This window comes from Triticum aestivum, chromosome 2B (genome assembly GCF_018294505.1).
Source record: "Triticum aestivum cultivar Chinese Spring chromosome 2B, IWGSC CS RefSeq v2.1, whole genome shotgun sequence".
In the NCBI taxonomy this organism is placed as follows: domain Eukaryota; kingdom Viridiplantae; phylum Streptophyta; class Magnoliopsida; order Poales; family Poaceae; genus Triticum; species Triticum aestivum.
Genome location: NC_057798.1, coordinates 804,016,561 through 804,036,185, shown reverse-complemented (window position 1 = coordinate 804,036,185; position 19,625 = coordinate 804,016,561). Strand labels below are relative to the sequence as shown.

General features: G+C 42.8%; 3 long non-coding RNA genes across 4 annotated transcripts; all 3 read right to left on the bottom strand.

The window, feature by feature from the left end:
• Positions 1–2,777: 2,777 nt before the first annotated feature.
• On the bottom strand, positions 2,778–5,787 carry LOC123042922 (uncharacterized). Its single transcript, XR_006418951.1, has 5 exons — positions 5,510–5,787; positions 5,148–5,238; positions 4,463–4,518; positions 3,450–3,498; positions 2,778–3,061 (listed from the first exon to the last, which is right to left on the bottom strand). It is a non-coding gene; the product is annotated as an uncharacterized lncRNA (long non-coding RNA).
• A 9,069-nt stretch (positions 5,788–14,856) lies between these two features.
• On the bottom strand, positions 14,857–17,868 carry LOC123042920 (uncharacterized). Of its 2 annotated transcripts, XR_006418948.1 has the most exons (5): positions 17,591–17,868; positions 17,229–17,319; positions 16,541–16,596; positions 15,528–15,576; positions 14,857–15,140 (listed from the first exon to the last, which is right to left on the bottom strand). It is a non-coding gene; the product is annotated as an uncharacterized lncRNA (long non-coding RNA). The 2 variants fall into 2 exon arrangements; XR_006418949.1 differs by lacking the exons at positions 17,229–17,319; positions 17,591–17,868 and having other exon boundaries at positions 15,767–17,027.
• Positions 17,869–17,871: 3 nt separating this feature from the next.
• LOC123042921 (uncharacterized) lies at positions 17,872–18,643 on the bottom strand. Its single transcript, XR_006418950.1, has 3 exons — positions 18,393–18,643; positions 18,156–18,317; positions 17,872–18,072 (listed from the first exon to the last, which is right to left on the bottom strand). It is a non-coding gene; the product is annotated as an uncharacterized lncRNA (long non-coding RNA).
• Between the last annotated feature and the right edge of the window lie 982 nt (positions 18,644–19,625).

Below are 19,625 nucleotides of genomic sequence, written 5' to 3'. Positions count from 1 at the left end.
AGAGTTGGAGACGAAGCATCATGAGCCAATGTATGAGCTCGCTTCTTGTTCTCCCTTTTGATTTTGAAGATTCGGGTAATATCGAAGAAACTGCTGAAGAATGGGTCTAATTGTTCAATGCCATGGGTGATTTTCATGATCTTACCTCAACATTGGTTTATCATCATCATCATCAGTAAGATAATCTACACTGCAAGATGAGGGCCTATGCGTAAATGCTTTTGAAAGGTAGATTTGATAATGCTAATAGATTTGATCTGTGAATCACATATACTCTTTGTTTCTCATAGTACGAAAAATATATCTGAAACTATAGGTCAGGATGAGGGTCAGGTGAGCTTGCTCTCTATGATTAAGCCTTAATCAATCACACTGGGGTTGCCAATTGCAATGCAAGGAAGATGGAGAGCAGCAACAGCAACATCATAAGCATTAGTGGAGAGGGGGTGCTTCTGCCAGAGCCGCTGCAGACGAGTCGGCCGACTGTTGCGGTACGAGCACACCGATTGCTTCCTGAAACAACAAAATGTACAAGACCAAACGGTTAGGAGGAGCAAAGATCCATTGAAGTGCCTGTCATGCGGAGATAAGTTCCATGTAAACTGACACAAGCTTATCAAATCGGAATGGCATTGTATATTGAGAAATTGCTTGTGGGTGTGAGATGATTGCTATAGTGAAAGCAAGTAGCTTGCAAATTACTATGCTTACACATCTAAGTAAATAAGTAATAACTAGTTTGGTTAACTTTCCTGTGTCAACATGTCTTACAGGGTAGAACCTTTATACTCTATAGTCTGTTTACTGAAAATGGGCGGTTGTTTTCCATTTATGAAACAAAAAAATCATCGAGTTTGTTTCTAATAAAAGGTGTGATGGTCTATATAAATTTAGCCTTTATAATACTTTCCATGCTATCTCATATTATATGTTCGACCGTTTCAGTTAAGCAATAGTAATGCTAATGATGATGTTTGCAGGATCATTTCTTGCCTTGGCTGGCCCTTCTCGTGCAATTCTGGCTGATGACCTTTTGTTGTTTTATAGATTTCTTTGTTTGGGTTTGTTGAGCTGAGCCCTCAGCATGACCTTTTGCACCTTGTGTCCATACTCCATACTTTTTTTTCTTTTTTGTTCCTGTTGAGACTATGTGTGTATCTTGTGGTAACTTGGCGATTGCTTTATTTACACTACACCACAACACTTGATTAGGAGCAGTTAACTGCCAGAAGAAATACCTTATCAAGGACAAATAATCTGCCGGGAATTACTTTACTGCCGGCACAACTAAATATGGGCAAATAAACTGCCGGGAGAATATAAGTTTACCGGGGCATACGAACTACTGGGATGATCCGTGACAGGTTTTCTGCCGGGATAACTGGGTCACGGCCCACTAACTGCCGGGACGTGGTGCAAGCCATAAAGTGAAATCTTTTGGGCCTAATTGTGCGGGAGAGCGAGCGAGGGCGCGAGACGGAAAAATATTCGCGGGCCGACCATTCCCAAATTCCAACAACTACTCGTCTCAGCCTCTAGTTCTCAAAAAAAAAACTCGCCTCACCCTCTTTCTCGCAAAAGAAAAAAGAACTCCTCTCAGCCCCTCTCCAAATCGTTCCCCAAATTAAACCCTAGCCAAATCGAACATCACCCCGCCCCCTCCCCCTGCTGCCGCCGCTGTTAACCACCCACCGGAGTGTTCGCTTCATCCCCCACCACCGCCGCACCCTAGCACACTCCTCAGCCGCCGCAGAACAACCTCCTCATCCGCCGGCGAGCACCCTTTGCCGCTTCCTCCTCAACCTCCGCCGCACCGAGCGCCGGTTCCTTCCCCGACCAACGCTGTCGCTCCCAAATAACCTCGGCAGCACCCCCAGCGCTGCCTCCCGACGCTTTCTCTCCAGCAGCACCGCGGCCTAGTACCCTGCCATCGTCCCTATCGACTTTGAAGTCAAACTAAAGATGAACGTGGAACATATCAGTCCGAAGATAAGGCATTGATTAGTTCTACTAACCACTACACTTTTAGAGATGATGCTGCTTTTTTCTTTGGCCGCCCTTGTTGGGCAAAGTTGAGTCTTGAGACACTTCCTAGAGCGGTCCAGGCCACTATCTTATCTCACTACAAGAAATACGCTCAATTATGACTCCCCATTTTGGTCATTAATTGGTCATTGCTTTCGTTTCTTGACCTTTTTTGACCAAATTCAGAAGGTCAACAGTTGGCTGTCAAGAACAAAGAAACGTGACCTTTTCTGGCATTTCGGTCATGGCCGCCCTTGACCAAAATTTTGGTCGTTAAATCTTTGACAAAAATTATGGTCATTACTAAGTAGCGTAGACCACGGAGAATCTGATGTGGCCAAGCCAACGTGGCGATGTCCACATGGCACATGTGATGACATGGCAAAAATGATGACGTGGACGCCATGCAGGATCAGTCAAAATCAGTTGTTTCAGTGGGCCAAGCCCAATATAGCCCATTTTCAGATTTACTTTTGGGCCACAACTATGGGCCAAGCCCTTAATTCGGTCCATTTTTAGATTTACTTTTGGGCCACAACCATGGGCCTGGCCCAACACATCAGCCTGTTAATGTTTGTTCTTGGGCTGAGGCAATGTACAACCCATTTATTAATTGAGACAACCCTTTTCTCTAAACGGTCCAGCCCACTCACACAATTTAGTAGTTTCAGTCCAACCCTTATTCAAGGGAGATCCACATTTGATTGGACAATTTGTTAGTCAACCAAAAGCACAGGAGAATATAATGGTAATAATAATATAATTCTCAAAATAACACAGCAGTATAATTACACCACAGGATCTCAATAACACAGTAGAATGAACATAGAGCACATCATTTCACTATATATTTGGTGTGTCAATGATCCTGTGTGATGGCCAATGTAGTTTCTCGCCACACGACGATGACAAAATGGTGGTTGTGTTCAGTTCTGAAATCGTGTATATACCATCCATTTTCTGTTGTACGGTGTAGTCTGATCAAGGCTTGGCAGTTGCATGCTACTGTTTTTGTGTTTTCTTTCTTTGGCCTTCCCTGAAATTATAAGGACAAATGCACAGATTAGTATTATGTAATAACAAGGATGGGGGCACTCTTAAGTTTGAAACATTTCAAACTTAAGAAATGAGAACAGACATAGAGCATCAGGTTTGCAAACTAAAGCAGGACAAAGAGTAACTTCTGTGAGACACTGAAATTCTAGAATACCAGGATATAGTAGATTTACTTTCCTTTTTAGCTACTGAAAAAACAAACAGTTTACTAAGATAGGACAGTGGCGGAAATACTAATCAAGCTACTCAATCACAAGGAATGTGAGCAGGATCTGATGAGTATGGCATGAAACACTAACAATGTGAAACTGGAACTACAGGAAGAAAAAAACCAGAGTAGAAATGTTTAAGAAAGGGAAAATGGGCACCTTCGTCACATCTGGGTCAGTATATTTCCTTGGAAATATCATCATAACCCTGCAAGGAACAATGTGCATCAGACAAGAATCACAAGAGATAAAGCATCAAGACAAACTGAATATGGTGTCCACGCTACAACATCATCATCAGGATTAGAACAACATATGGATACTCAGTGCTCGATGAGACCATATACAACACCACTACAACAAAATAGGCCGCCGCATGCCGCAGTGCACCAGCGTACTTGATCTGGCCTCGATGTTCATGAGCGTGTCGGCCTCCCACTCCGCGGTAGGCAGCTCGAAGCTGAACCAAACCAGCCAGGTCACAACGGTTAAGTGACGCTGGACCAGACAGCCGACGAGCAGGAGCAGCCTAAGGCGAACCGCACCTCATGCACTTATTCACCTCACATATTAGAAGTTTGCATATTAGAAAAGGAGGATATTAAGCTACCATGTAAAAAACCACTAGATGAATTGTAGATTAAAAAATTGACAGCAGCCCATACTCATTTACATGAGACAATGTCATATGATTGCAAAACAGAAATGACATCAAGGAATGTAAACAGAAGCATTAGAGTTGACATCAAGAAACTAGTATTACACCACTAAATTGGCTATTAAGCAAGTTCAGGTTCCTTAAGGATGAGAAATCTGCTCCTACAATAACAATGCTATGTGCAGACTTGAAGAATGACATGACAGGTTATTTACTACTCCATAAGTATGATTGCGCCTAAGCAAAACTACCATTCTACTACCACAACCATCCTTTATTCTCATTTTCCCTTTATTCTCAAGTAGTTATATTTATTTTCTCGATATGATTAGTAAACTGTGATCCATTGACACCCAAGAACGGCTACATAATTATCTATTGGTTCGCCCATCTAATTTGCTCCACAATAGTTTTCCGTTTTCGCTCTCTCTAGTAAAGGGCATATGTGACTGAACAAACAGTTCTGCATAATAATAAAAATGATATAGGATACTGCATTTGAACTACAAAGAACCTGTAGGTTTACTTGTAGATATATCCGCCATGTAAGTAGAAAGAACTGATAAATACCTGTAGATATAGAAGGTGGTCATGTGAGATGGATAAGTCATGAAACAGCCTTTCATAGGTCAGGAACTGTATCTGTCTCTTGCAGTTTGTTCATATGCAGGTAAGGCTATTAAGAATCCCACAGCAGGGTGTAGGAAAAAATAAAAAAGGAATCAACAACGTATGTTTTTAAAACAGTAAGGGCGGTATATACTTGGAAAAATATATTGCATCTGCTGTTGGTTGGTTCCAGGGTGCAAACTACTATGGGAGGCATCACAATATACAAAAGTAATTGCTTTTTTGAACGGAAAAGTAATTCAGCATGGTGCACCAATGAACACATATACTCAACAGGTATTCTATTGATTTAAATAGACATCAACTGAAAAGCTACAGATACCCTTTTTTCACTACAAACAGAAGTTCTATGGAATCTAAAATTTTGAGCACCTATATGTACAGTGAGCAACTAAAAGATTATCATATAATATATGATAGGATGTGTGCATGATAAGAGATGGATTGACAAAAAAAGTATGTTCACGCACAAAATGGAAATCTTCTCACTGTCCAATAGTTATGTATATAAATAGCAGGAAAAAATGTGTACATGTTCATGCACACAGTGGAACAGTTTATGAAGTAACCGATTAAACAGTTGTACCACCAGTTCCTGATTATCCACATATGCATTGGACCTCACCACGTGTGGGGGTAGGAGGAGGGGAGGAGGACGTCCTACAACAGCATTTTCTCCTCATCAGAAAATTAGTACTGAAAATTAGTACTAACATAGTTAGTTACTCGGTACTTTTTGTATTCTGTTTCCAATGCATCAAACTAACTTATATAGTTAGTTACTTATTATTACACTACCTACTAATCGTAGCACAAATGTTCTTCCATACACCACATTGTTAAAATTTCTCGTAGTTGGTCTTTGAACTCTGTTGTTTCTTGTTCTTGATATGCTATTTAATGGACCGGGGCAATGAGAAGCAGATGAAACCTTGATATTAAACGGACTGGAGCAGGAGTAGGAGTAGGAGCACGACCACGATCGGCCAATTAGGCCTCAGCAGCAGTCACCCAATGGAGGCTACTTGATCTGCACTACCCTGTCAGGAGGCAGTGGTCGGATGCAGTATCTTGGTTAGAAACCATTCAAGCGCCCTGCTGCCATCACGTGCCACATCCATGTTGTGTACATAACAATTAAAATTGATGTCCACTTCAGATCAGATGTTCAGGGGTTGGAAAGAGAGGTTGGAGCTCACCACGTGTGGGGGTAAGAGGAGGAGAGGGGAGGAGGACGTCCTTCAGCAGTAGTTTCTCCTCATCAGTGCAGCACCTGCACAAAATAGAGCCTTCAACATGTCTAGATCGGGAAGAGAAACGGAAAAATTAAAAAGGCAGAACAAGAAAGGAGAAGCTTCCATGGCGTCCTGTACTAGGAGCAGCTCCTCTCTCTCCGGCCATTGCCTTGAATTCCTTTCATTGACACAATACGCGCACTCATCAATAGGAGAAGAAGAGAAGTTGTACAAGGAGACAGCGGGAGGAGGGATTCGTACCCTCTAGGGCCCCGGGCGCTGGGAGGGAGGCTCCATGCATGATGTGGAAGGAGCTCCATCTCCATGGTGTAGTGGTGGGGTTGCGCCGTTCATGGGATCTAGGCAGGGGAGGAAGAAACCTTCCCGTCCATGGCGTCCGGTGCCCGACCGGCGACGGCACGCTAGATTTGTGAGGCATACGAGATGATGTTAGGAAGAGACAGATGAATGTGACGAGGAGGAGGAAAGGGACTCACCTAAGTCACCGGAGCAACGCCGGAGCAACGCCGGTGACGTGCTGGCCCAAACCCTAGCTGCTGGGCAGGGTCACGGTTGGCCGCTGGAGTACGCGCGCGCCGGATCTGGCCCGATGGGAGGAAGGAACAGTTAGAGGGGGGCACGGTGGTGCGCTGGGCACCGCCGGAGGACGCTGGAATAGGGCGGGATCGGGCGCCATAGGTGGTGGTGGTGGTGGTGGTGGTGGCGGCGGCGAGAAGTAGTGCGGGGGAGAGGGAGAGACGAGCGATGGATGGGTGGGTGGGATTTCGCGTTCGCGGGCTGGGTAATTATTCGCGGGCTATGAGATTGAAAACCAAACAAAATCGTTCGCGGGCTGACCCAAACCTCTGAGCGCCAAAGTGTGTGAGTCTGACTTTGCCTCACTTTTGTCTCAAAAAAAAAAGACTTTACCTCACTTTTATTTATTTATTATCATTTTTTCCTTATTTATTTTCCTCAAAAAATTACTATTCCCAACTATACTTCAAAGAAAAAAAGAAACAAAATTTCCCAACACATTAAAAGGGAAAAAGGAAATTAATTCTCGTCTCCATAGATAAACTTCTCTTCCCGGGCACACATGGAAGCGGGTCAAATTTGAACTGCAGGTGCCTCATAGTTTACTATTTTTTCAAAAAATCATTTCTAGGTACATAAGTACCTATTTAATCAGAGAAACACCAAAAAAATTCCAAGATTCAACCACTAGCTAGGAATGGTCATTCCCGCCGTTTTGACCGCATTTTGAAACAGGCATAAAAAATTCAAAAAAATCGGGAAACCTTCGCATTGTGTCATTATATGTGGCCAAGTTTCCAGGAAAAATAACAAACTTGTAATACGGCAATTATTTTTAAAAAGTGTTCTCAGAAACAAGCTATCACATGTGGAGATCAATGGCTTTCAAGCCAAATGATCAATCTTATGGCCACATTCATGGCATAGTTTGTTCAGATGATCTCATATTGTGCACAAGGGTACATCTTGGAATTCCAAACAATGTTGCCTAAGGAAGTTTTCATTTTCTTTGCACGGAAAATTCATTTTTCATTTTCCGAGTGCCCAAAAGGAGGTTTTTTTGTGAAGGAACTACCAAATAATTGTTGCAAAATTGGACCAAATCATTTTTATAAAATACTAGGCCATATTTAATGCACAATTGACAAAATGGTTGGGTGTCAAAAGTTTTGATCCACCTCTGGTGAAAAAGACAAATTCCCGCCGATTCAGTTGGAAGCGGGTCAAATTTGAACTGCAGGTGCCTCATAGTTTGCTATTTATTTTTTCCAAAAATAATTTCTAGGTACATAAGTACCTATTTAATCAGAGAAACACCAAAAAAATTCCAAGATTCAACCACTAGCTAGGAACGGTCATTCCCGCTGTTTTGACCGCATTTTTTGAACGGGCATAAAAAATTCAAAAAAATTCAAAAAATTGGGAAACCTTCGCATTGTGTCATTATATGTGGCCAAGTTCCCAGGAAAAATAACAAACTTGTAATATGGCAATTATTTTAAAAAGTGTTCTCAGAAACGAGCTATCACGTGTGGAGATCAATGGCTTTCAAGCCAAATGATCAATCTTATGGCCATATTCATGGCATAGTTTGTTCAAATGATCTCATATTGTGCACAAGGGTACCTCTTGGAATTCCAAACAATGTTGCTTAAGGAAGTTTTCATTTTCTTTGCACGGAAAATTCATTTTTCATTTTCCGGGTGCCCAAAAGGAGGTTTTTTTGTGAAGGAACTACCAAATAATTGTTGCAAAAATGGACCAAATCAATTTTATAAAATACTAGGCCATATATAATGCACAATTGACAAAATGGTTGGGTGAAAAAAGTTTTGATCCACCTCTGGTGAAAAAGACAAATTACCGTCGATTTAGTTGGAAACGGGTCAAATTTGAACTGCAGCTGCCTCATAGTTTGCTCTTTATTTTTTCCAAAAATCATTTCTAGGTAAATAAGTATCTATTTTATCATAAGTACATGGTTTGATGGCGAGACATCGAGGTTTGGACGGTGGCCGAGGGCCCCAACTCTAGAGCGCGTAAGCTCGCATGCCCGCCGCGTGGTCACCGCGTGATCGTGGCGTTGCCATGTGTTCTGGGCGGCCTAGGCATGTCTAGTGTGTTGGGCACTCCCCACGTAGGTGCTAGGAAGAAAATCACAACATAAGATTCTCACGAGGAGACCGATCGATTCTCAAACATGAATAAGCAGCCAAGTGTTTGATTTGCGGTACGAGAAATGCACATGGCTAATGGGTGTGAGTTTTGGCTGAGGATGATCAGTTACTAAGAAGACCGTCTTCACAAATTTTCACCTCAAAAGGAGGAGCCTAGGTGGTACTTGCTTTACAAAGTATGACACTGGACATAAATACGAAGGTTGAAGTTGGGCTCAAAATAATGAATGGATTGAGCTGGCATTTGGTGGAGGATGGTTATTTGGGCATAGGAAAGCACTGTAGAAAATGGATACCATTTGGACATGCCAAAGTGGCACTTCCTTCACAAAGTGCTGCTCTGAATAGAATAGGAAAATGAATATTTTTGAATTATTTTTGAACTAGGCAAGGAATGTTTTTGATATATTTGATGAAGATATGATCCAAAACATTTATGAGAATTTTTTGGGAATTTTTGGAATAACAGAAATATAGGTTGCTTCACAACCTAGGGCAAAAACTGCCACATGGACATGACACATAGGCAAAACTGATGAGGTGGCGCCTAGTCATCACAACCCACCACAATCTACAAGGCTATGACCATCTATATTGGTCATTAACAACTAGAAATAAGGCAGCGGACTAGCACTGTTTGCTTTGTGACCATTTCGTGTAAGGAAATTACGACCTTTCTGACCAAAATGGTCACAATGGTTTAGGGTTTGGAGCCCCCCGAACAGCTTTTGACCAATTGGTCTGAAATGGTCATAGATCTATGACTAATTCTTCCAGGGTCACTGACAAAAGGTCACTAATTGACATATTTCTTGTAGTGTCTATTCGTATTGTTGCAGGGGTGTCTCCTTTTAAATCTAGAGGCCGAATTACTTGCTCCTCGTCTATTGAAGAGTCTGTTGATCCCACATGTGAGCAAGTTGTGTTGCTTGATTCTATTGAATTTTTTTCCGGGAGATGGACTAGATGGTTACCTTCCACTGCCAAGGAAAATTGTTTGAGTAGAATTAGATGTAGGCTTAAAAGTTTGCATTCAAGGCTACGGGGGATCTGGTTGCCCATCCGGATCTGGCCTTGTTTACTTCCCTCCCCAGTACTACAACATAAATCTGCGTACATGTCGTGTATGTGGTTCTCAGGTCGAGGTCACTATTGCTTGGTCCGACTTGTGCGGGACAAGACATATATACTCTCCGAGTGTAGTGTGCTATATTCCACATCTAACATGTTTTGCAAGTGGTATGTTAAATCATTGGAAGTATTTGTTTGTCGTCTAGCTATGCAAGTAGGGTGATGTCCCAACTGTTTTCTATATCGACTCTACATTATGTTCTTTGATCTGACTATAACTTATTTTACTATGTTTTCATTAATGATAGTTTTGTTCTGTGGAAATATGTAACGCCCAAGATGCAGTCCTAACTGCAATCCTCTCTAGAGTTAGAAGCGCATCTCGAGTCGCCTCAACATATGACTTCATGACTTCAATGCATACACACATGGTCATATGTTGGAAACATCACAACACATATACAAATACTAGAAGAGTAGTACAAGAATAATCACACTGCATACAAATGCCATACATAGCTATATCACCAAACAGAGGTCACATGACCCAACATTACATTACAAGCATCTTCCAGAAGGCACGGTCCGAGTAGCGGATAAGAAGCAAATTGGCCTTTTTTTTCCAGCAAAGTAGCAGGTTTATCTACCTATTAGTGGAGTGGTCTCTAAAGGCTGCAACACACATGTTAGTGGAAATGCTGCAGTAGGGAATCTGATAGTGCGGGGTGGTCGTGTATGGAATCTAATCTGCCTCACCAAGTCAACGATTTGGATTTGACCATCTTATCACAGGAACTTCCTTGTATAATATTCCCAACCTGAGTACTCCTATATATATTTACAGATGGCGACTCGCTGCTTTAGAGATGTCCTAAGGATATGCTATCAGCGCATCCCCGTACAGGTCATCCAAAATTATTCTTTTACCAATAATATATGGACAATCTTACTAGCATGCTGAGTTTTTTAGGGTGATCTTTACCAATGAATTATTCTTTATCGAAAATATGCATCTTCTAACAAAGTTAGCAATCGTACACTCTCAAGGAAAATCTGACAAAGCGATCCATGAAAAGGCAAACTGTTTCTTGCTTATAAGCAAAGGATCACATAAACTATATATAAAGCTCTACAGTAGTACAAGATAAGAATGCATCACAAGAAGCAGAAGGGAACAGCACTGCTTACCCTTGACGCAGCGCTAAAACTCTCAATCCAAACAACCACTAAGGGCGGGCACCACTAATCGATCCCCAATAAACTTTGAGGAGGATAAATCTAATTCTCCTCGTCTAACGAGGAACCAACCGAACCCCAAAAACCATTAGTCGAGAAAAGCTTTTACTCCACAGCAGACGTGACTCTTAAATACACTTGACCGACTACTTGTGGAGTAAAAATTCCCCAACAAATTTGACCTCACCTTCGACCGCCCCGCCCGCCTAATCCATGCCGGCGCACCCCCATCCTCACCAACATCCACTTTGGCGTCGGATTGCCGCCGATAATGGCCGGATCCAATCGCTCGTGGCCATGGCAGTTCAGCCTCCTCCCGCGCCTGCGCTAGTGCTTCTTCCTCCCACATCCCCGGTCTCCTGCCGCCGACCGCGCAACAGCAATACATCTTGGTGCCCTGCAGCACCGATGAGGGACGTGGGTCGCGGAGATAACCGATCGTGACATGGGCCGATTTGGGTTGGCTCCTTCCACTCCACCGTGTGGGTGGTGTGCGAATACGACATCATGCAAGTCTGCTTCCACGGCGCCAATGCCCGGCACAACTTCCTCGATGGCTTGTCGCGGTGGGGTGGCCACCGCACGGGAGACATGGGAACACGGGGAGACCCGCGAGTGCCTTGAGGAGTGGCAAGCAGATAAGGCGCACATGGCGGAGCTCCCCGAGCTCTACATGGAACGCATCAAGGCAAAGAGCTGGTTGTACGTGCTGGGGTGAGAGATCATCGACCTCTAGTCTAGCAACTCCAACGGTGACAACGACGACGGTGGAAACGGAGTAGGACATGGTGATACCAACGACTAGGGCCATGGCCGTCAGATCGGAAGGCTTAACGAATCAGAGTGGGAGCGCTTGGAGAACGAGAGCGGCAACGAGTAATTTTTAGTAAGTTTTTATGCAATGTAGTATAAACATTGTTTGTTGTAAGTTATCAAAATATTCGGAATTTGTGTAGTAGTTTTATGTAGGAGTTTTATGCAAGTTTGATGTAGTCTTTGAACCAAATTTGTGTTGCATTTTTTTACTCCGTTAAGTATTGGGGATCGGTTAGAGATGGCATTCTTTAGAAGAGCAAAGACACTCTCGGCTTTATCCTCCTCTAAGTTTTGTGGATCGGTTATTGATGCCCTAACATCAATGTGCAAGGTTGCACATTCAGGGCTTTTACACCGCATGTAGAATAAGACTGCCTTGATCGGAAACAACTATGCAGACATGAGCATACATCCTTATGGTCTTATGGAGAGTTGGAGACGAAGCATCATGAGCCAATGTATGAGCTCGCTTCTTGTTCTCCCTTTTGATTTTGAAGATTCGGGTAATATCGAAGAAACTGCTGAAGAATGGGTCTAATTGTTCAATGCCATGGGTGATTTTCATGATCTTACCTCAACATTGGTTTATCATCATCATCATCAGTAAGATAATCTACACTGCAAGATGAGGGCCTATGCGTAAATGCTTTTGAAAGGTAGATTTGATAATGCTAATAGATTTGATCTGTGAATCACATATACTCTTTGTTTCTCATAGTACGAAAAATATATCTGAAACTATAGGTCAGGATGAGGGTCAGGTGAGCTTGCTCTCTATGATTAAGCCTTAATCAATCACACTGGGGTTGCCAATTGCAATGCAAGGAAGATGGAGAGCAGCAACAGCAACATCATAAGCATTAGTGGAGAGGGGGTGCTTCTGCCAGAGCCGCTGCAGACGAGTCGGCCGACTGTTGCGGTACGAGCACACCGATTGCTTCCTGAAACAACAAAATGTACAAGACCAAACGGTTAGGAGGAGCAAAGATCCATTGAAGTGCCTGTCATGCGGAGATAAGTTCCATGTAAACTGACACAAGCTTATCAAATCGGAATGGCATTGTATATTGAGAAATTGCTTGTGGGTGTGAGATGATTGCTATAGTGAAAGCAAGTAGCTTGCAAATTACTATGCTTACACATCTAAGTAAATAAGTAATAACTAGTTTGGTTAACTTTCCTGTGTCAACATGTCTTACAGGGTAGAACCTTTATACTCTATAGTCTGTTTACTGAAAATGGGCGGTTGTTTTCCATTTATGAAACAAAAAAATCATCGAGTTTGTTTCTAATAAAAGGTGTGATGGTCTATATAAATTTAGCCTTTATAATACTTTCCATGCTATCTCATATTATATGTTCGACCGTTTCAGTTAAGCAATAGTAATGCTAATGATGATGTTTGCAGGATCATTTCTTGCCTTGGCTGGCCCTTCTCGTGCAATTCTGGCTGATGACCTTTTGTTGTTTTATAGATTTCTTTGTTTGGGTTTGTTGAGCTGAGCCCTCAGCATGACCTTTTGCACCTTGTGTCCATACTCCATACTTTTTTTTCTTTTTTTGTTCCTGTTGAGACTATGTGTGTATCTTGTGGTAACTTGGCGATTGCTTTATTTACACTACACCACAACACTTGATTAGGAGCAGTTAACTGCCAGAAGAAATACCTTATCAAGGACAAATAATCTGCCGGGAATTACTTTACTGCCGGCACAACTAAATATGGGCAAATAAACTGCCGGGAGAATATAAGTTTACCGGGGCATACGAACTACTGGGATGATCCGTGACAGGTTTTCTGCCGGGATAACTGGGTCACGGCCCACTAACTGCCGGGACGTGGTGCAAGCCATAAAGTGAAATCTTTTGGGCCTAATTGTGCGGGAGAGCGAGCGAGGGCGCGAGACGGAAAAATATTCGCGGGCCGACCATTCCCAAATTCCAACAACTACTCGTCTCAGCCTCTAGTTCTCAAAAAAAAACTCGCCTCACCCTCTTTCTCGCAAAAGAAAAAAGAACTCCTCTCAGCCCCTCTCCAAATCGTTCCCCAAATTAAACCCTAGCCAAATCGAACATCACCCCGCCCCCTCCCCCTGCTGCCGCCGCTGTTAACCACCCACCGGAGTGTTCGCTTCATCCCCCACCACCGCCGCACCCTAGCACACTCCTCAGCCGCCGCAGAACAACCTCCTCATCCGCCGGCGAGCACCCTTTGCCGCTTCCTCCTCAACCTCCGCCGCACCGAGCGCCGGTTTCCTTCCCCGACCAACGCTGTCGCTCCCAAATAACCTCGGCAGCACCCCCAGCGCTGCCTCCCGACGCTTTCTCTCCAGCAGCACCGCGGCCTAGTACCCTGCCATCGTCCCTATCGACTTTGAAGTCAAACTAAAGATGAACGTGGAACATATCAGTCCGAAGATAAGGCATTGATTAGTTCTACTAACCACTACACTTTTAGAGATGATGCTGCTTTTTTCTTTGGCCGCCCTTGTTGGGCAAAGTTGAGTCTTGAGACACTTCCTAGAGCGGTCCAGGCCACTATCTTATCTCACTACAAGAAATACGCTCAATTATGACTCCCCATTTTGGTCATTAATTGGTCATTGCTTTCGTTTCTTGACCTTTTTTGACCAAATTCAGAAGGTCAACAGTTGGCTGTCAAGAACAAAGAAACGTGACCTTTTCTGGCATTTCGGTCATGGCCGCCCTTGACCAAAATTTTGGTCGTTAAATCTTTGACAAAAATTATGGTCATTACTAAGTAGCGTAGACCACGGAGAATCTGATGTGGCCAAGCCAACGTGGCGATGTCCACATGGCACATGTGATGACATGGCAAAAATGATGACGTGGACGCCATGCAGGATCAGTCAAAATCAGTTGTTTCAGTGGGCCAAGCCCAATATAGCCCATTTTCAGATTTACTTTTGGGCCACAACTATGGGCCAAGCCCTTAATTCGGTCCATTTTTAGATTTACTTTTGGGCCACAACCATGGGCCTGGCCCAACACATCAGCCTGTTAATGTTTGTTCTTGGGCTGAGGCAATGTACAACCCATTTATTAATTGAGACAACCCTTTTCTCTAAACGGTCCAGCCCACTCACACAATTTAGTAGTTTCAGTCCAACCCTTATTCAAGGGAGATCCACATTTGATTGGACAATTTGTTAGTCAACCAAAAGCACAGGAGAATATAATGGTAATAATAATATAATTCTCAAAATAACACAGCAGTATAATTACACCACAGGATCTCAATAACACAGTAGAATGAACATAGAGCACATCATTTCACTATATATTTGGTGTGTCAATGATCCTGTGTGATGGCCAATGTAGTTTCTCGCCACACGACGATGACAAAATGGTGGTTGTGTTCAGTTCTGAAATCGTGTATATACCATCCATTTTCTGTTGTACGGTGTAGTCTGATCAAGGCTTGGCAGTTGCATGCTACTGTTTTTGTGTTTTCTTTCTTTGGCCTTCCCTGAAATTATAAGGACAAATGCACAGATTAGTATTATGTAATAACAAGGATGGGGGCACTCTTAAGTTTGAAACATTTCAAACTTAAGAAATGAGAACAGACATAGAGCATCAGGTTTGCAAACTAAAGCAGGACAAAGAGTAACTTCTGTGAGACACTGAAATTCTAGAATACCAGGATATAGTAGATTTACTTTCCTTTTTAGCTACTGAAAAACAAACAGTTTACTAAGATAGGACAGTGGCGGAAATACTAATCAAGCTACTCAATCACAAGGAATGTGAGCAGGATCTGATGAGTATGGCATGAAACACTAACAATGTGAAACTGGAACTACAGGAAGAAAAAAACCAGAGTAGAAATGTTTAAGAAAGGGAAAATGGGCACCTTCGTCACATCTGGGTCAGTATATTTCCTTGGAAATATCATCATAACCCTGCAAGGAACAATGTGCATCAGACAAGAATCACAAGAGATAAAGCATCAAGACAAACTGAATATGGTGTCCACGCTACAACATCATCATCAGGATTAGAACAACATATGGATACTCAGTGCTCGATGAGACCATATACAACACCACTACAACAAAATAGGCCGCCGCATGCCGCAGTGCACCAGCGTACTTGATCTGGCCTCGATGTTCATGAGCGTGTCGGCCTCCCACTCCGCGGTAGGCAGCTCGAAGCTGAACCAAACCAGCCAGGTCACAACGGTTAAGTGACGCTGGACCAGACAGCCGACGAGCAGGAGCAGCCTAAGGCGAACCGCACCTCATGCACTTATTCACCTCACATATTAGAAGTTTGCATATTAGAAAAGGAGGATATTAAGCTACCATGTAAAAAACCACTAGATGAATTGTAGATTAAAAAATTGACAGCAGCCCATACTCATTTACATGAGACAATGTCATATGATTGCAAAACAGAAATGACATCAAGGAATGTAAACAGAAGCATTAGAGTTGACATCAAGAAACTAGTATTACACCACTAAATTGGCTATTAAGCAAGTTCAGGTTCCTTAAGGATGAGAAATCTGCTCCTACAATAACAATGCTATGTGCAGACTTGAAGAATGACATGACAGGTTATTTACTACTCCATAAGTATGATTGCGCCTAAGCAAAACTACCATTCTACTACCACAACCATCCTTTATTCTCATTTTCCCTTTATTCTCAAGTAGTTATATTTATTTTCTCGATATGATTAGTAAACTGTGATCCATTGACACCCAAGAACGGCTACATAATTATCTATTGGTTCGCCCATCTAATTTGCTCCACAATAGTTTTCCGTTTTCGCTCTCTCTAGTAAAGGGCATATGTGACTGAACAAACAGTTCTGCATAATAATAAAAATGATATAGGATACTGCATTTGAACTACAAAGAACCTGTAGGTTTACTTGTAGATATATCCGCCATGTAAGTAGAAAGAACTGATAAATACCTGTAGATATAGAAGGTGGTCATGTGAGATGGATAAGTCATGAAACAGCCTTTCATAGGTCAGGAACTGTATCTGTCTCTTGCAGTTTGTTCATATGCAGGTAAGGCTATTAAGAATCCCACAGCAGGGTGTAGGAAAAAATAAAAAAGGAATCAACAACGTATGTTTTTTAAAACAGTAAGGGCGGTATATACTTGGAAAAATATATTGCATCTGCTGTTGGTTGGTTCCAGGGTGCAAACTACTATGGGAGGCATCACAATATACAAAAGTAATTGCTTTTTTGAACGGAAAAGTAATTCAGCATGGTGCACCAATGAACACATATACTCAACAGGTATTCTATTGATTTAAATAGACATCAACTGAAAAGCTACAGATACCCTTTTTTTCACTACAAACAGAAGTTCTATGGAATCTAAAATTTTGAGCACCTATATGTATAGTGAGCAACTAAAAGATTATCATATAATATATGATAGGATGTGTGCATGATAAGAGATGGATTGACAAAAAAAAGTATGTTCACGCACAAAATGGAAATCTTCTCACTGTCCAATAGTTATGTATATAAATAGCAGGAAAAAATGTGTACATGTTCATGCACACAGTGGAACAGTTTATGAAGTAACCGATTAAACAGTTGTACCACCAGTTCCTGATTATCCACATATGCATTGGACCTCACCACGTGTGGGGGTAGGAGGAGGGGAGGAGGACGTCCTACAACAGCATTTTCTCCTCATCAGAAAATTAGTACTGAAAATTAGTACTAACATAGTTAGTTACTCGGTACTTTTTGTATTCTGTTTCCAATGCATCAAACTAACTTATATAGTTAGTTACTTATTATTACACTACCTACTAATCGTAGCACAAATGTTCTTCCATACACCACATTGTTAAAATTTCTCGTAGTTGGTCTTTGAACTCTGTTGTTTCTTGTTCTTGATATGCTATTTAATGGACCGGGGCAATGAGAAGCAGATGAAACCTTGATATTAAACGGACTGGAGCAGGAGTAGGAGTAGGAGCACGACCACGATCGGCCAATTAGGCCTCAGCAGCAGTCACCCAATGGAGGCTACTTGATCTGCACTACCCTGTCAGGAGGCAGTGGTCGGATGCAGTATCTTGGTTAGAAACCATTCAAGCGCCCTGCTGCCATCACGTGCCACATCCATGTTGTGTACATAACAATTAAAATTGATGTCCACTTCAGATCAGATGTTCAGGGGTTGGAAAGAGAGGTTGGAGCTCACCACGTGTGGGGGTAAGAGGAGGAGAGGGGAGGAGGACGTCCTTCAGCAGTAGTTTCTCCTCATCAGTGCAGCACCTGCACAAAATAGAGCCTTCAACATGTCTAGATCGGGAAGAGAAACGGAAAAATTAAAAAGGCAGAACAAGAAAGGAGAAGCTTCCATGGCGTCCTGTACTAGGAGCAGCTCCTCTCTCTCCGGCCATTGCCTTGAATTCCTTTCATTGACACAATACGCGCACTCATCAATAGGAGAAGAAGAGAAGTTGTACAAGGAGACAGCGGGAGGAGGGATTCGTACCCTCTAGGGCCCCGGGCGCTGGGAGGGAGGCTCCATGCATGATGTGGAAGGAGCTCCATCTCCATGGTGTAGTGGTGGGGTTGCGCCGTTCATGGGATCTAGGCAGGGGAGGAAGAAACCTTCCCGTCCATGGCGTCCCGGTGCCCGACCGGCGACGGCACGCTAGATTTGTGAGGCATACGAGATGATGTTAGGAAGAGACAGATGAATGTGACGAGGAGGAGGAAAGGGACTCACCTAAGTCACCGGAGCAACGCCGGAGCAACGCCGGTGACGTGCTGGCCCAAACCCTAGCTGCTGGGCAGGGTCACGGTTGGCCGCTGGAGTACGCGCGCGCCGGATCTGGCCCGATGGGAGGAAGGAACAGTTAGAGGGGGGCACGGTGGTGCGCTGGGCACCGCCGGAGGACGCTGGAATAGGGCGGGATCGGGCGCCATAGGTGGTGGTGGTGGTGGTGGTGGTGGCGGCGGCGAGAAGTAGTGCGGGGGAGAGGGAGAGACGAGCGATGGATGGGTGGGTGGGATTTCGCGTTCGCGGGCTGGGTAATTATTCGCGGGCTATGAGATTGAAAACCAAACAAAATCGTTCGCGGGCTGACCCAAACCTCTGAGCGCCAAAGTGTGTGAGTCTGACTTTGCCTCACTTTTGTCTCAAAAAAAAAAGACTTTACCTCACTTTTATTTATTTATTATCATTTTTTCCTTATTTATTTTCCTCAAAAAATTACTATTCCCAACTATACTTCAAAGAAAAAAAGAAACAAAATTTCCCAACACATTAAAAGGGAAAAAGGAAATTAATTCTCGTCTCCATAGATAAACTTCTCTTCCCGGGCACACATGGAAGCGGGTCAAATTTGAACTGCAGGTGCCTCATAGTTTACTATTTTTTCAAAAAATCATTTCTAGGTACATAAGTACCTATTTAATCAGAAAACACCAAAAAAATTCCAAGATTCAACCACTAGCTAGGAATGGTCATTCCCGCCGTTTTGACCGCATTTTGAAACAGGCATAAAAAATTCAAAAAAATCGGGAAACCTTCGCATTGTGTCATTATATGTGGCCAAGTTTCCAGGAAAAATAACAAACTTGTAATACGGCAATTATTTTTAAAAAGTGTTCTCAGAAACAAGCTATCACATGTGGAGATCAATGGCTTTCAAGCCAAATGATCAATCTTATGGCCACATTCATGGCATAGTTTGTTCAGATGATCTCATATTGTGCACAAGGGTACATCTTGGAATTCCAAACAATGTTGCCTAAGGAAGTTTTCATTTTCTTTGCACGGAAAATTCATTTTTCATTTTCCGAGTGCCCAAAAGGAGGTTTTTTTGTGAAGGAACTACCAAATAATTGTTGCAAAATTGGACCAAATCATTTTTATAAAATACTAGGCCATATTTAATGCACAATTGACAAAATGGTTGGGTGTCAAAAGTTTTGATCCACCTCTGGTGAAAAAGAC